The following is a 5,185-nucleotide window of genomic DNA, read 5'->3' as shown; positions in this document are numbered from 1 at the left end:
GTATAGAGCTTCTCCATCTTTGGCTGCAAAGAATATAATCAATTTGATTTCGGTGTTGACCATCTGGTGATGTCCATGTGTAGAGTCTTCTCTTGTGTTGTTGGAAGAGGGTGTTTGCTATGACCAGTGCATTTTCTTGGCAAAGCTCTTTTAGTCTTTGCCCTGCTTCATTCTGTATTCCAAGGCCAAATTTGCCTGTTACTCCAGGTGTTTCTTGACTTCCTACTTTTGCATTCCAGTCCCCTATAATGAAAAGGACGTCTTAGTCTTTTATAATGAAAAGGACTTTGTGTGTTAGTTCTAAAAGGTCTTATAGATCTTCATAGAACCATTCAACTTCAGCTTCTTCAGCATTACTGGTCAGGGCATAGACTTAGGATTACTGTGATATTGAATGGTTTGCCTTGGAAATGAACAGAGATCATTTTGGATAAGATCCAAAAGATCTTATCCAACAAAAGATCCATTCTGTTTGGATAAGAGGCTTATGGTGCTTTCTAATGGGAGAGACTGACTGAGGTGAAACTGGATCTTGTTCTGATGGGCAGGGCCCTGCTCAGTAAATCTTTCAAACCAATTTTCTGTTGATGGGTGGGGCTGTGTTCCCTCCCTGGGGCCAAAATATGGTGGAGGTAATGAGATTGGGGGAGAAATTGGATTAGAGAAAATAACTGAGCCTGAGCATGGGTTTGGAATGGGGATAATTTGGTCTTTTCATACCAAAACACAGCTTTTCCTCTAGAAAATTTAATTACCTTCTGGAATGCTCGTATGTCTGAAATCCAAGTTTTCACCATTCCACACACAACATACTATCTCTGTCTTTCTAACTCAACCTTATACCTCCAATATACCAACCCTTACACTACAGAGAGTTCCAGTTCATTGTTCCCAGCACTTCTCATTTATCTACTGACTGATTGGCCCATCAGTCTATTTATCACAATCTGATATCTTCCTAAAACCTTTCCCTTTCACCTCCCAAAGACTTAGTTGTGCAGCATTACAATCATTTCCTCATAAACACCTTGCTCCTTTCTGTGTGATACTCATCCTTACTTAAATCCAACCATACCTTTCCACATTTGCATTCTCTTGACTGACGTTTACTTGAGAAAATAAACATAATGCTATGCTGTAGTAAAGTAATGCTCCAAATTCTCCAAGCCAGGCTTCAGCAATACGTGAACCATGAACTTCCAGACGTTTAAGCTGATTTTAGAAAAGGCAGAGGAACCAGAGATCAAATTGCCAACATCCGCTGGATCGTCGAAAAAAGCAAGAGAGTTCCAGAAAAACATCTATTTCTGCTTTATTGACTATGCCAAAGCCTTTGACTGTGTGGATCACAATAAACTGTGGAAATTTCTGAAAGAAATGGGAATACCAGACCACCTGACCTGCCTCTTGAGAAGCCTGTATGCAGGTCAGGAAACAACAGTTAGAATGGACATGGACCAACAGACTGGTTCCAAATAGGAAAAGGAGTATGTTAAGGCTGTATATTGTCACCCTGCTTATTTAACTTATATGCAGAGTACATCATGAGAAACGCTGGGCTGGAGGAAGCACAAGCTGGAATCAAGATTGCCGGAAGAAATATCAATAACCTCAGATATGCAGATGACACTACCCTTATGGGAGAAAGTGAAGAGGAACTAAAGAGCCTCTTGATGAAAGTAAAAGAGGAGAGTGAAAAAGTTGACTTAACGCTCAACATTCAGAAAATTAAGATCATGGCATCCGGTCCTATCACTTCATGGCAAATAGATGGGGAAACAGTGAAAACAGCGACTGACTTTATTTTTTGGGGCTCCAAAATCACTTCAAATGGTGATTGCAGCCATGAAATTAAAAGATGCTTACTCCTTGGGAAAAAAGTTATGACCAACCTAGACAGCATATTAAAAAGCAGAGACGTTACTTTGTCAGCAAAGGTCCATCTAGTTAAGGCTATGGTTTTTCCAGTAGTCATGTATGGATGTGAGAGTTGGACTATAAAGAAAGCTGGAATGCAGATCAGGAAGCAACCGTTAGAACTGGACATGGAACAACAGACTGGTTCCAAAAAGGAAAAGGAGTGTCAAGGCTGATTATTTAACTTATATGCAAACTACATCATGAGAAATGCTGTCGAAGAATTGATGCTTTTGAACTGTGGTGTTGGAGAAGACTCTTGAGAGTCCCTTGGACTGCAAGGAGATCCAACCAGTCCATCCTGAAGATCAGTCCTGGGTGTTCATTGGAATGACTGATGTTGAAGCTGAAACTCCAATACTTTGGCCACCTGATGCGAAGAGCTGACTCATTTGAAAAGACCCTGATGTTGGGAAAGATTGAGGGCAGCAAAAGGGGAAGACAGAGGATGATATAGTTGGATGGCATCACTGACTCAATGGACATGGGTTTGGGTGGACTCTGGGAGTTGGTGATGGACAGAGAGGCCTGGAGTGCTGTGGTTCATGGGGTCACAAAGAGTCGGACACAACTGAGTGACTGAACTGAACTGAACTATGCTGTCTGAACTCACTTTAAACTTATGACACAAATATAAAAAATATAATAAAATAAACTTATAACACAAATATAAAACCCTGCTGGCAGTATCATCATCTTTCCACAGTACACCTTCTCACTCTCAGAAGATACCTCTGACTTTCTCTCTCTTCTAACCTCTAATATCCCCTTCTTGATGAAGACCTCATCTCACATTTTACTAAGAAAATTGACGTAATCAGGTCAGAGCCATCTTACTCTCCCACCCAAACACAAACCGTTGTTTCTGAATTAAATCTTCTATCTTTCCCTCCTATTAAAAGGATGGGAATCTTGGTTCTTTTCAAAGGTCCATCCCCTCTCCTTATGGTTTGGGGCCATTCCTTCATCCTCCTCTGTAATGACATTATCACTTAGATATGTTAACAGTCATCTTAGACTTGATTATTGATTCCTGTAGGTATTTTCTTTTCCTTGAACATCAAATTTTTTTAAACTACATCATTCCCACAAAAAATATAAACACTTACCAGCCAATATAACAACCAAAAACTTCCCTTGCTCTATTTGACCAACTATAGCCACCATCCTGTTTCTTTCATCTTCCCCTCCAAAAACAAAAACAAAACCACCAACCAACCAACCAAAGAAACAAAACCTTAAGACTTGTCCACTTGTACACCTTTTGCTCTTCATACACTTCAGTCTTTCTGTCTCACTATACCTCTGAAACTATTCTTGCCAGAGACTAATGATTGCCATGTTGCCAATTCATTGTCACTTCTGTGTCATCTGTATCCTCGCTACTTAACTTTTGGGAAGCATTTGCTATAGTTAACCACTTTTGTTCAATTGTAACACTTTCTCCCCTTGATTACTATGACATCACTTTCTTACCTCACAGGTTATTCCTTCTCAGTCTCTTGCTGGTTCTTCTTCCTCTGCTGCACAACTTTGAAATGTTGGAGATTCCCATAGCCCAGTTCTCTATCTATAATCTGCTTGGATAACCTCATCTAGTCCCAAAATTTGAAGTTTCATGTATAAACTCATAACTGACATATTTATGTCTCCAGCCTTGACTCCATTCCAGATCAATATATTCATTTGTTTACTTGACATTATCACTTAGATATCTTAACAGGTGTCTTAGATTTATTATCAATGTCCTCCACCAAAATATCACTAGAAACACAACTGTAATGAATTAGTTAGGTTTATTATTTGTTTCAATGAGAATGTACACCACAGAGAATCATATGACATCTCAGTAACAGGGTGTTAGAAATTTGGATTTGTGTGAACTGTGGTATTGGAGAAGACTCTTGAAAGTCCTTTGGACTGCAAGGAGATCCAACCAGTCCATCCTAAAGGATATCAGTCCTGAATATTCATTGGAAAGACTGATGCTGAAGCTGAAACTCCAATACTTTGGCCACCCGATGCAAAGAACTGACTCACTAGAAAAGACCCTGATGCTGGAAAGATTGAAGGCCAGAGGAGAAGAGGACAACAGAGTATGAGATGGCATCACCGACTCGATGGACATGAGTTTGAGAAAGCTCTGGGAGTTGGTGATGGACACGGAAGCCTGTTATGCTTCAGTCCATGGGGTTGCAGGGAGTTGGACACGACTGAGCAACTGAACTGAACTGAAATATTGTGATTCAGGGAAGGGCTCAAGGAACAGGGACTTTGCTCTGGATTGGAAGCTGTAGGAAGGCAGAAGTAATTCTTTAATTGTGTGTTTTAGTTAGTACTATCCAGAGTGACTGAGTATCAGCTACTGGTAAGAGGCTAAAATTATAATTAGCAAAGAAGCAGCAGTCAGCCATATCAGCAAGGATAAGGAAATGTTTGCTCTTTTTTGTGGCTTGGACAATGGTTATATTTAGTCTATATTCAGACATGATTACAGAGTGATCTTTTTCTTGCTCTTGATCCATCACTGTCAGAGTGGCCTTGTCTGATGTTGATGTTCTGCGAAATTTCCCCCCTTCTAACTTACCAAACTCATTCCTATCTCAGCACTTACTCTCTCCTTTGCCAAGCAGTCTCTTTCCCATTTGGTTCCCATCATGGTGCCTCCTTCTTGGTGACTATCACTTCTTTCCACTTTTTCCTTTTTTGGAGCCCTCGCCAACATCTAAAAGAATGTTGTTCATTTGTTTGTTTATTGCCACTGCCTCACTGGAATATGACTTCATTAAGGGCTGGAGGTTTTTTCCGTCATATATTCACCTCTGCGGTCTATGGGGTCGCACAGAGTCGGACACGACTGAAGCGACTTAGCAGCAGCAGCAGCAGCAGCAGCAAGCCCAACCTAAAGAAACAGGCAGGAAAGCCAAGGGCTCAAATGTATACTGACTGATTGACTGTCACTAGGTTCATTTCCTCGAATACAGTTTATTTTAACGGATAACTAAGGCACTCAACAAAAAGAAGTGAATCTGGGAGTCAAGAAAGTTGTCTTTTTTTCCAGAGTGCCCAACGTCTCTGTAGTCAGGTACTGTTAGGACTACAGTACCTGAAACTTTTGAATTATCCCCTTTCCTGAAAATCTATTAAAGCCCTAACCTTAAGTTTCATTCTATTTTTTATTAAAGGATTATTCCCGGACTTTACATCTGTAACAGTTCTTCCAGACAGCCAGGGCCTTAGGGAAGAAACCCAACTCCCTTGCGCAATC

The sequence above is a fragment of the Bubalus bubalis genome, chromosome 6, assembly GCF_019923935.1.
Source record: "Bubalus bubalis isolate 160015118507 breed Murrah chromosome 6, NDDB_SH_1, whole genome shotgun sequence".
NCBI classification, from domain to species: Eukaryota; Metazoa; Chordata; class Mammalia; order Artiodactyla; family Bovidae; genus Bubalus; species Bubalus bubalis.
Note: the sequence above shows the minus strand (reverse complement) of the source record.